Below are 12,999 nucleotides of genomic sequence, written 5' to 3'. Positions count from 1 at the left end.
CTCCTCATCCCAGCAAGTAACGGTGGCCGAGGAAGGACTATCTAAGAAGGCAAGGGAGGTGGTTGAACTGAGTTCTTCTGAGGACGAATATAGCGTGTTCAACCTAGCTGATCAGTCCGAGGATCCCTCTGGTGATCTAGGAGACCCTCATTTGTCCGAAGCCGATCTCCAGTCCCTAAGAGTTGGTACTCCGACTGAGATGGGTTTAAAAAGACAGCCCCAAACCAATCTTCTTGACCTGCTCGAAGGCGGTTCCAAGAAAGGTGTACCAGAAGAGTCGCAGCCCCAGCCCCCAGCACCTCCGCCCCAGATTTTAACTGTGCAAACCAGGTCGTCCTCTGTCCCCACAGTATCAGACCCTCAGACCGAGTCTCATGACCCGAAAAGGAAGAGACTTTCCAAGGGTAAGGAGCCAATGGATGGGAGCAAATCCCATTCCCCGCCCGAGGAGGGTAGGTTTCGCAGGCCTCCGAAGCAACTGAAGCTCGGTGATCAACGGAAGAGTAAGAAGGCCAGCCAGCAGTCCGAGGTTCAGGCCTGGCTGCCCGCTGCCATGCTTCATGATCAGCCCCTGATGGATAACGCGTCGATGCGGGAATCTCAAGGAGCCGAGGGGGCTCTTGTAGCCGAGGCCCTGGAGAAATCTCTTCTTCTTCCCACTGACATGGCCGAGCTAAGAAATATGACTGGGGTAGAGGTTGTCCTCGACCTTAAGAAGTATCTAGGAATGGTGGGTCCTTTGGCACCTATTCACTTTATTCAAAGTTTGTCACTTAATACCTTCCTTTCTCTTTACGGAGTTACTTGTTTTTATTGGCAGGCTATCCAGGCCCTTTTCAGGTTAGGCGAGGAGGTCGATGACCATAGCAATGCCTTAGCGCAAGAGCGTGACAAGTTCTTGGAGGCTGCCAATACTCTCAAGAGATCTGAGGCCGACCTAAAAAAGGCGACCGAGGATCTGGAAGAGATGACGAAGGCCAGGGATACTGCTGTCTCCGACCTAGCCGTGGCCAGGAAGCAAGCTGAGGATCAAACTAATCGCTTGCAAGACGTTGAGGGTCAATTACAGACTGCCAAAGAGAACATTACCTATATGAAGGGAAAGTTGACCGCGGCAATCCATGAGAAAGGTGTTGCCGAGTATGCCAGGGACGAGGCTGTGAGAGCCAAAGACGAGGCGGTATTTGCAAAAATAGACGCTGAGCGCTCTGTAGAACAGGCAGAGGAGAATGCTTTCGCAGATGGGGTGGCTAAGACTGAAGCCACCCTTCGGGCTCAAGTTCCTGCAGTGTGCAGGCATTACTGTTCTCAGACCTGGCATGAAGCCCTCAACCAAGCAGGGGTTGATGTCTCATCTGATCTTAGGAGGGAGGACAGGGTATATTACCCTATTGCCATTCGCGAGGTTGCACCTGCTGCTCCCGAGGAGGGGTCCTCATTACCAGCGGTTGAGAGTCACGATAAGACCGCCGAGGATACACCGTTAACTGACCAACCATCCGAGGAGGTTGAGCCCCAGAGAGCGTTGGGGGAAGTTATAACCGAGGGTCAGGGAATACCACAAGACGTGGCAAGTCCTCCGGCGGACCTTTCGAGACCAAGCCCTTAGGCCTTGGCCAAAGCCTTTTGATTTACTTATTGACTTAATTTGCCTACTGAGTTAAGGAGACTAGTATACGACATAGGATAAATTTGTTTATTTTCTCTTTTATCTCATTTTGTTTCTTGCCTCAGTGGCGTTGTAAGGGAGTTGTATACTTTCCGTTTGAACTGAATACTTAATACTTCGCTTCCAACTAATGATATTTTCTTTTGTTTGCTTTACTATTGTATTCTGCTTAATATTCGTATTCTATTCTGGAGTTAGCCTCATGAAACCATCTGTTATCCTTCAAATATAAATCTAAAGACCGTATTATAGCTTGACTCTAAGTAACGCTTTGGTTTTTCTTCAGATAGTTATTTTCTCCATGGGTTCGAGTCCGAGGACCATGCAATACCCTGGTTATGCCTAGTACTTCTATTTTTCTATAAGTATCCAGTTTTCCATAGGTTTGGGTCCGAGGACCATGCAATACCTTGGTTCTGTCTAGTACCCAGGTATAATGGTGTGTGTAGTTTTACCATAGGTTTGGGTCCGAGGACCATACAATACCTTGGTTCTGTCTACCACTTCTATTTTTTTGTAAGTATCTAGTTTCCCCATAGGTTTGGGTCCGAGGACCATGTAATACCTTGGTTCTGTCTAGTACCCAGGTATAATGGTGTGTGTAGTTTTACCATAGGTTTGGGTCCGAGGACCATGCAATACCTTGGTTCTGTCTAGTACCCAGGTATAATGGTGTGTGTAGTTTTACCATAGGTTTGGGTCCGAGGACCATGCAATACCTTGGTTCTGTCTACCACTTCTATTTTTCTGTAAGCGGATGTTTGTCCTCAGACCGCTTTACTGGAGATGATTCCTCTTTGGGTCAGATTATGATCTTTACACGTGGCATTGATCTCGCCTCCAGCTCGAGGCCCCATCTTTTTCATTTATGAAGCGCCCTTTGTCTATTCCTGTTCCGCGCTGGACGCCTCGGTGCGCGAAACGCGCCTTCATTAATGTCCTCGTGAATTAACATGAGTCCAACGGTCTACGGCCTCCTTGGAAATTGGCAGCTTCATTATTAGCCCAGCTGATAATTCTCTTTTCGAACTCTGCATGAATTAACTCTCACCAACCCCTAACCCTTATATAAAGTGAGGAGATGGTTCCCCCACAATCCATGGACCTCTCAACGCAAACAGAAAAAACACATTCTTCCAGCTCCCCAAGCCCTTTTAACAACCCCGTCGGAATTGTTACCGGGATTGACAAAAACCGGTATGGCTGCAGCCCCCACTGGGCTTTCGGTGCGGCAGAGTCTAGGCGTAACCCTGATGGCGCCCTTCGAGGTGTCCCAGAGGAGGGTTGTTAGAGAACCTAACGTCTTTCCTCGGAGCACACCCCCGACGAGGAAGACGTGCGGATTCACTTCATGGGCGGTGCTCGAGTGTTGCCGTCTCCAACGGCCAACACTCGTGAGGATCGGAGAGAATCGAGGGAACATCATGGGAGAAGGTATCCTGGAGACCCTGCATCTGCTCCTCTCTTTGTTCCAGCTCTGCCTGACCGAGAAGGGAGTTGTTGGTGGCCTGAAAACATGATTGCCCTTCCCCTTCTCCGCCTCTTGTCAAGCTCTCCCATTCTCTTTATACCAATAAAGGGACGGCTTGTCACTTCCCACCGGCTAGTTTTTCTTAGGGCGGCTCCACCTGGGCCTCTGATTGTAGAAATAGCTGGTAGTATTAGCTTGTAAATTTGTTTGTAAAACATGCCTGCCTGAGCCTCTGATTGTAATATGTACTCTTTCTATTTATGAAATAATAATATCAAGATTTCTCTTTTCACTGTCAAATCTTCCATTTTTTTTTTCAACCTACTATAAAACGAATACTTAGAACATTCGCCAAGTGCGCCGGCCAGCACCCTAATCCTTCCCACAGACGGCGCCAATTGTAAGGACTCAATTTGGATTGACCCTGAATATGAATGGGTTTTCAGCCCAATCCAGCCCAAACAATAAATTTATAGAGAGTGGGTTAAAGGTTTAGGCGTTGGCCGTCGATCACCATGCATGAACTTTCTTTTATAAAAAATACTAAGAGTTTCTTTACAAATGGGGGGATGCTCCTCGGCTCGTGGCCGAGGAGACCCTTTTCTTCTTTCTTTTTTTCCCCCCCTTCTTTTACTTTACTTACTTTTCTTATATAGTTTTCATCTGCCTATCTCCTTATTCCATCTGTTGATCATCCATTTGCCTTTCTTCTGACCGTCCGTCCCATCAGAGGCCTTATCAGTACTCAAGTGTTTCACTCTGATCAACGTTGCCCTGCCAAGGGGTTATATCCCCATTAATGCGGCCAGAGGGGTTAGGTGAATGCATTAAGTGCGAATGTGACAGCTTGCTCTGGGCTTGTCCCCTCCCAAAAGTTATCCTTAGAATGCCGAGGACGAACAGGTTCTCGGCGTGGGTTACAAAAGAGGCTTTGTCTGACTTAGCCTTGGCTAGTCAGTCCTCCTCGGCGTTGGCCTTGGGCCTACTATGCGATGGGCTGTGGTTATCAAGCCCACGGGCCCCACAATATATATATATCTAATCTAATCTAATCTAATACTATATATAATAGCAGAAGCTTTTAATAAGGTGCTGACACGTTAGCAAAAAAGGCACCTTAAAACGCTGACACGTATACAACTTTAAGTTAAAAGACCCGCACGGTACACCGTTTCAGTATTCTAAAAATTTTAACTTTTACTTCTACGGCGTTTGAAAGCCTCTCAACTATAAATATAAAAAACTCAAAACCAAACGTTAGCATTTCATTCCACAAAGTCTAAAAACAAAAGCATCCGCTGTTTCCATTCGTTAGACACAAACGGCCAAAACAAAAAACTTTCCTTGCTGATCTTCTCTGCAATAGAGTGCGAACTTGCCCACTCAGATCTCTGCCACCCAGACAGTTTAGAGACACAAGAGAATGATCATTACATCGTTTGAAGATTCTTTTAATAACTGTTTGGAATAAGCCGATACAGAAGGAGAGAGGACGATAGAGAGACGGTAAGTTTGAATAACCAGTAGATGTGAGGGACAGAAAGATAAATCTGAGGGGTGCCATACAAGTTCTGTCATCACCATTAAGGCTGCCGCCCATAAGTTCTGTTTTTAATTTTAGAAAGTGGGGTTTTTTTTTGGGAGAATCATTTGGGCATTATTTATGATTCAGGTATTTTGGTTTGATCTGTTATGATTTAGGTATTTTGGTTATTTGTAGTTTTGTTTAATTTATGTAAATAGACGGGTTAGATTTGGTTTAATTTCTTACCCTATTGTCTTCTTAGGTTTGTTGTCAATTTAGGGATTTGAAATCAGAGAAACAACCTAGAAGATCAAATTCTAAATGAATTGTTATTAGGAATTTTTAGTTTCTGGGTTTTGTTCCTTTGCTTTCATGAATTTCAGTTTCATATTTTGTTTCGTTTTTGCCTATTTGGGTTGCATTCGTTTTGGGATCTATTTAAAATCAACATGCATGACTTTTTATTTATGTTGTTTTTTTTTTACAATTGGTATTTATTGCATTCCTTCTTTCTATGTTTTTGTTTCTGATGTTCTCTTTGTTCATTTTTGTCAAGTTATTTGAGTGTTTTTTATTAAAAAATTAAAGTTAAAATTTAATTTTCTCCCCTGCAGTTGCGATACATAGGCTACAGTTCACAGATCATAGTGATTGAGGCATTGCATTAGAACGAGTACCAAAAATTTTGAAAGGTAAGTTTTTACAAATGTTAACTTTTAAAAACCCACACCGGTTCAGTATGTAACCACTCTATCTGCCTTCTTATATACTGTTTCTCTTCAATTTTTCCCTTTTTTAGTTATGCTCTTTTTCCTCTGTTGGAAGAAACTCAGTGACGCTCGAAGAGAAAGCACCGGGGCCTGCTTTCACTAGCCTGCCACCACTGGTCAGCCAGGGAAACCACTACCGGTAAAACTGATTTCTTTCTTTTTTCCCTTTCAGTTGTACTGCTTTGGATTTTATTTTCTTAATCTTCTTCTCCTTTACTATTATAGAGTGAATTGGAGAATTGAACCTTTACTTAGCAGTAGTTGGATTTGAAATAAACTCATTCTATTTTGTAGAATAGATTAGGTGATTACGTTGGTTGTCATTACTCATTAGGATGTTATTATCTCATAGCCAATTGTTTCGGCTATTTTAATTCTAATTAGTTTGCTATTTGAATTATTTTCAATTGGATGTAATCCATATCATGGCTATATTTTATACGGAAAAGTGTAGAAATAAAGATCATTAGAAAAATTAAACCAACACTATCTCTTTTCTCTCATTAAGGAGATTAGACATCTCAAATTGACTAAAATCCTCTGTTCTTTTCAGTTGCTAAGGAAATTTTGCATGCAGGTTACTCATATGCAGTCAACAGATAATTTTGATAGAGGAGGTACAGTACTTTTTCCTAATTTACTGTTGGTAAATGTATGATATAACACATAAAGTTGTTAATCTAAGAATTTTTTATATCCTCTTTTTTTGTGTCTTCATCATCGTTGTTGCTGATGATGCTTATTACAAAGCCAGTACCTGTTTTCTTTCTGTTTTCATTGGTGAATAGGATTTTCTTTTTTGTGAATTTATGGTTTTCATTTGGTAAAAGTTTGGGTTTTAATTATTACCAAAATGAGAGGGTGAAAAACTATTCTCTTTCTTTGAATAGTGATCATCTCAATTCGCAAAAGAAACTCTAAATTCCACTATTGGCTACAACCTGCTAAATCTTCCAATTGTTGATGTATGCTACAAGAACTCATGTTACTTCATTGGTAGATAGGATTTTATTTTTAGCGAATTTATGTATTTCATTTGGTATAAGTTTGGGCTTTAAGTTTTCCAAAAATGAGTGGATTTAAAACTGTTCTCTTTCTTTGAATTTGTTTTCAATGCCATCAGATTTTTTGGTAATTGTATTGTCAAAGCTATTCATATGTTTTTGTATTTTAATCTGCAATTACCTGTACTGTTTAGTGCCTATGATTATGTTTGATGATAAGTTAGAATTAAAGCTTTTAATTTTGAATGAAAAAGTAACTTTATATAGGTTCTCAAAAATATAATTGGGAAACTTTTTTACAGCAATGGAGAGGGGGGAATTTGAACCATGTTTATCCTATAAATTAAAGCAACTACCTTATGCAATAAACATATAAATATAATGCATTTTGGCTAAATTTTGATGTGTTTTGGGATGATACAATTATGTAATTTGATTTATGTTATCAAGATGTAATCTACAATTTTACATTGAAATTTTATTCATAATGTTCTACTCATACCAAAAAAATATGTTCTGCAGAGTGCAAAGGCAGATATTAATGTGGAGAAGGTTTTCTTTTCAAAAGCAAGGGATATTAAACGAAGGCTTGCTGATACTAATTCTAAGATTGAGGTATGTGTGCATCAATATTGGATAGAGTAAATCAATCATCATAGAGAGCTGATTGAATCGATATTAGATTTCTGATTCAATATTTTGGCTTCTCTGTTTGTGTTTGGCTTTTGGCGGGTGTCCGGATTGGCATATACATTGAACTTATATGTATGACATTGAAATTTTTGATTCAATATTTTGGTTTCTCTGTTTGTGTTTGGCTTTTGGTGGGCATTCGGATTGGCATATACATTGAATTTATATGTATGACATTGAAATTTTCATTGTAATGTGGCAACTGTGAAATGATAAGGGAATGGGCATTAGTTATGAATCTTATGGTCATTGGAAAAGACAATTGTGAAGAAGGCTTTAGCACTTTAGATTTTATCTATCAATATTCTCTAAATTTTTTTCTTCCCTACTCTTTTTCCATGCTTCATCCGTTTTTTTTCCTCCAATACATGATGCTTCTTTTTCTCCCAGTTTATCCATCATTGATTTTTCTCTGTGTATAGAGCAGAAAGTAGGGAGGCAATCTGCCACTAACACAGGTTTTATTACTTTTTTAGGACTTCACCTTTCTTATATGAGACACTATACTTTTTTGTATTTGTGTTTAGGACTTACTATTACTTCTGTTAAATACCTTTTCGCACTGATCTTATTTTAAAATATTTTTTTATGCCATTTTTTAGTGTATACTGCCATGCACATGATCATGAAGATTAGTTTTCTGGTCGTTAGTAATTTATGTTATTGAATCACACTTAATACAGAATACCTCTTTGGCCTTCAAATAGTGACATGCATTGATCTCAAACGATATGGTTTATGTATACTGTTTATCTTTTTTTTTTTTTTTTTTTTTTTTTGGAGAAAGATTGTTTATCTTAATTGATTGTTAGATTACCAAAATCTTCATTTTTTTTCATTTTTTCTCCTCTGATTTTTAAATCAGTTACTTCTTCATTCTGCAGCCTTTGAAATGATTTGGTTTTGCTTGGAATATTTGGATTTGTTTTTTTAGGGTACTCCAGACTTATAATTCAAAGGCTATGATATTTAGATTGTTTTAATAATTGGGCTTCTAATTAATATATAATGGATTTATCTTTAGTGTGTTAACAGTGTTGCATGACTGTTGACTGAGTTTTTTAGCATGATATGTGTTTGAAAACATGTCTTATAGACCTGCATTTTATTTCCTTAGTATTATGTTGTTTAGAAAATATATACCTACAAAAGAATCCTCTAACTTTTAATACCATTAAGATTTATTTTTTTTTTTTTTTTGAGAAACTAATACCATTAAGATGATTGCACTATTGACTCATAAAATAAATGCCTACAAAAGAGAAAGCAAAGGATAACCCATAGCTGTATGATGCCAGTTAGTATATCTTCGATCCATTTTTTTTCCCAGTAATATGTTTGAAATATGCCTAAAGGAATACGTCCAGACCACAGCCACCCCCTTATACTTTTAAGGGCTAGAATATAAATGAAAACAACATGGAAAGTGTACCAATAGTAGTTTTACATAAATATCTTTTTAGAGTAAACTTACTAGAATTAAGATACATCAATGCTTTTGACTGGCTTAGTATAGGGTGATTTCTTAGGTTTTGTATGGCTAAATATTGTAGTGCTCTTTACGCTTAAACTCACATGACTCAATTAAAATATATAAATAAAGGATCCTATTGTGCATCTTTGATTCTTAAAGGGAATGTTCATGTCGATGATCATGATCATCTCTTTAGAAGTATTTGGATTCAATTAGTTTTTGTTTTGGACTGGACTGGACTGAACTATAAAACCATATTATGATTCAGTTAGGTTTTTCCCATCAATTTACAGTAGCAAAATATATTGTTAGGATTCTCTTTTGTTTTGTTTTTCTGTTTTGGCTATGCTTTCTAACCAGTTTGCCTAATTTGTATTTCTGAGGTTTTTAATTCAGTCTACCTCAAAGATTACATTGTTGTGATTTTGAGGGAATTTGAATTTGAATTTATGATGATTCTGAAATTATTCATTGCAATTTCAAGCTGAGTTTTTACATATGGTTTATGGTCTCCATCATTTTTCCCTACAAGTGTTTGTGGGTCTTGGTGTAATAATTGATAGTAGTGGAATACCTATAATGCCAAAGTATGTATCTTAATTCTTAAAATTATAGGTACTAATTCTAAAATAGTTGGTTTCCTGTCAAAATGATTGGATATGTAGTTTTATAATTTTTTTTTTCCATAAATTAGTTCATTAATATAATGCCTAATTTTATTTCATTGTCCAAAGTATATATACTCAATTTCGTGAATTCAGTATGCTACCCTAATATGAATGACCTTCATTATAACCACTATGTTCCATTTTATTGATCACTTATATACAAAATGAAGTAGCAATGCTAAATTATGTTATTAAACTTGAGTTTGGTGTTACTCAACCTTCAAATGTTTTTATTATTAATGGTTCATTTATTTAAACCTGCCAAATAGAAGAAGCCTTTTCCTACAATTAAGGCGGTGTTGCCATGTAGGAAAAAAGGTCATCTAACTTTCAGCCACGTTCCCAATTAAAAAATGAAACATTTTACTGTTTAGCAACACCATAACACAGTTTAATAGTCTCTTAGTATAAAAAAGAAAACTAACTGTGTAATCAAAAGGCTTGCTGTTATTAAAAAAAAAAAAATCTTGCTATACATAGAAAGAGAAAGAGACGGAAATTGTTGCTCCATTCGTTCTCTGCCCCATCCCCTCTCTGCTCTGTTCGTTCACTGCCCCATCCTTTCTCTTTATTGAAACATTTTTATTTCTTTTTTTTGTATGTTCTTTTTATACCCGTTATTTTCAAGTTCTTTGAGTGTCTTTTCCCCAATTTATAACACACATAGTTCCATTTTCAAGTTCTTTTATCCGTTTTTTCCCCAATTTTTTACAGTTTTTTTTTTTTTACCAGTCCAATCTGAGACCTAATCTGTCTAGAATAAAATTTTTTTTTTTGGTCAATGTTGCATGCCATACATTTGATGAAATTTCTCATAGTCATGCAGTATTAAATGTCTCTTATATAAAATTTAAAGAGATGAAACTTCATAATGATTTTTAAATTAGAAGAATCTTGAAAAAATTAATGTTGTTATGATGGGGCATTAACAATAGTGAAAATATTTTAAACCTCCTTACAGAAAAGATTGGTGTGAGGGTAATGTAGCTCTCATGTGTTTTACTTTTATGTGTTGAGATTTCCATTTGAGGGTTTTGATTTTTAAATTTGGATTTCTATTGCTTTAGTTTCTATAGGTCACATTTGTATGTGCAATTTATCTTTTTAATAAAAACTTATAGAAATTGCAATTGGTCAATCAATTTCGCAAACACATTTACGTCTTTGATTAGTTTTGGTGATAATATGTTTTTTCGTTCAAAGATTGCCTTTTAAAAATATTGTTTGCTAATTTGTGGGTTGACAAAATAGAACTTGAATAGTTTTTTTTTACAGAGTTGGTCTAAAATTTCCCACGGCCAAGGTGGGATGCAAAATTGGGTGTGAATACATAGCTTGAGGTCATTCACAGCGAAAGCTCCTACCTATGCCTTGGAATTTTTTTAAGAGTATGCTCTATAAGTACTTTTATTCTGTTTTGAGATGATTAAAGATTTATCATAATTATCTCATTGGAATTTTGGCATAGTTAAAAAAAGGGGTGGCAAGGTATATAAATGTGCACATGCATAAATATTTGTATGTATCAGTCCTGCCAATTTGTAGTAAAGAATTATTATTTTCAACTATAAGATTTTAAAAAAATATATTGTTTCTTTAGCCAATCTGATTGTTTTGGTTATGATGTAATAATATTATTCTTCTTTTCTTTTTGGAAGGCATAACAAATTCAAGATATACTATATGATAGTAGGTCTAAAACAAAACTAAAAAATTAAACTAAAATCAAAGTAGAATTTTTATTCATATATATATATATATATTGTTTTGCTTTCAAAGTTGACTAAATTAATAATGTCTATCATGTGTTGGATGGAATTCATGATATATGTAATGGTTAGTGGAACTCATTTGTTGTTTCATATATCAATGTTTAGTATTTTTAAAACAGGCAAATACTTCTATTCTTCATATTTTTATAATAGGTCTTGATGCCTACAACCTCCCATTAAAGATTATGCCACTTTTTTTAGTGTTTTGAAGTGCATTGTTTTCCCATAACGTTGTACTGTAACAAGAATAACTCAAGATGTTGGTTATTGTGTCTTTTATATCACAGAGGTGTAACAATGTATATTTTCTTTATTTGTAAGCAGTCAATTTACATATTTGCAAGCAAATTTAGTAAGGACAAGTGAAATGATTTGTTGGTGGTAATGTAGTTGAGAAGATTTTGGATTCATAAATCAACCTTTTTTTTTTAAATGTGAGCTAATGTAATTTTCTTTTATTCAAGGTTTTCTTATATATTGTTCAATATACATTTGGTAGTCAAGCAGATTCATTTCGAATTAAATAGAGCACCAAAAGAAAAAGGCATGGAAGACGAAATAATTTCCAAACTAAATGGTCCTACACTAGCTAGGAAAAATAGGAGAATGGTCATGGGAACAATTGGAACCATCTTCTACTAGAGTTTCATTTACACTTATGTTTGATTTAGTTGCTCCAAAGGAATGGCCAATATGCATATATTATGCTATTTCTTGAGGCGCCAGTTAATTAAAGCATCAATCATTGCTAGAAACAAAAAAGTCCATCAACATTTAGAAAATACAAATGACACAAACCTCTGAAAGTCAAAATATTTTAGAATTGTTATGATATAATGTTTATACAATTGAAGTCTGAAGTTGGTTGATTCCAACACTCAATTAAATTGTATTATGCTATTGCTAGAATTTCATTGTAGTTAGAATATATATCCTGAATATTAGTTTTAATTTTGATCCCTGATTATAACTAATTGTGCTCTAATGTGTTTCTTTATTACATTACTGGGAAAGTTTTTCTTAGACAATCTGACAATATTCTTAAATTTCCAGGATCAATGGTCTGCATTTAGGGGAAACTCAATGAATTTTTTTATCCTGTATTTCTTTGTTTGTTGCTCCACATTTTCCTTTGGTGTAGAATTTTGTGACACTACTTACTATTGTAGTTTGATGCATTTCATGGATTAATACTACAGGATTTGAGTATCATAATATTTTAATTATTAATTATTGTTTGTCAAAGTCACCTATATTTGCTTCTACAAAAAACAAAGACAACTATAATCTCTCTTGGACTAGCATAATTTTATTTTGATAATCTTTTGGACCTTTGGAACATGTTTTGAATAAAAAATTATTAGAGTTAAAAAAAAAAAAAAAAAGCACTTTCTTTTTCCTTGAGTGCATGGGTGGTAAAGGAATACAAATTTTCTAAATCTATTTCTAAAAGGTCTATTTAAAATTTTGTTGACCGACCATGAAATTTCAAGATTCAATTTGGAAGTCTCTCTAAAAGACTCTTTGGATTCATGTCTTTTTCTTGCAAGTAATTATTTGATTTTATTTTTTGGTATTATCTTAATGAAAAAATGTTTATATTTTCAATTATCATGTCTTTTTATTCTTATACACAAAATTGAATATTGCAACCTGTTGATGGTTAAATTTTTTTTCATACTAGCCTTGTTACCATATTAAATGTGTCATTATTTTTAATGTTTTGTTTATAAAATCTTTATTAGTCAGGAATAACAATGTTGAATGAAACAATAGTACAAACTCCATGCTTCAACCTTTTCTTTTTACTTTATCCTTTAGGCTTTAGTTTTGCCAGATTTTTTTTTTTTTTTTTAATATTATTGATACACCTCTTCTCTCTCTATTTATTACAACAAGAATGAAGAATCTATAATATTACTCCCTCTCTCTCTACGAATTGGGAGTTTTGTG

At 35.7% G+C, this 12,999-nt stretch overlaps 1 long non-coding RNA gene across 6 annotated transcripts; it reads left to right on the top strand.

Moving 5' to 3' along the window:
• Window positions 1-4,408: 4,408 nt before the first annotated feature.
• LOC136066209 (uncharacterized) lies at window positions 4,409-12,276 on the top strand. Of its 6 annotated transcripts, none has more exons than XR_010627654.1 (7): window positions 4,409-4,646; window positions 5,280-5,357; window positions 5,465-5,574; window positions 5,989-6,052; window positions 6,962-7,054; window positions 10,550-10,662; window positions 12,100-12,276. It is a non-coding gene; the product is annotated as an uncharacterized LOC136066209 (long non-coding RNA). The 6 variants fall into 6 exon arrangements; XR_010627655.1 differs by lacking the exon at window positions 12,100-12,276 and adding an exon at window positions 11,546-12,086; XR_010627657.1 differs by lacking the exon at window positions 10,550-10,662.
• The last annotated feature ends 723 nt before the right edge of the window (window positions 12,277-12,999 follow it).

This window comes from Quercus suber, unplaced genomic scaffold, assembly GCF_002906115.3.
Source record: "Quercus suber isolate HL8 unplaced genomic scaffold, Cork oak 2.0 scaffold_3B, whole genome shotgun sequence".
NCBI classification, from domain to species: Eukaryota; Viridiplantae; Streptophyta; class Magnoliopsida; order Fagales; family Fagaceae; genus Quercus; species Quercus suber.
Note: the sequence above shows the minus strand (reverse complement) of the source record. Positions and strands in the feature narration are given on the sequence as shown.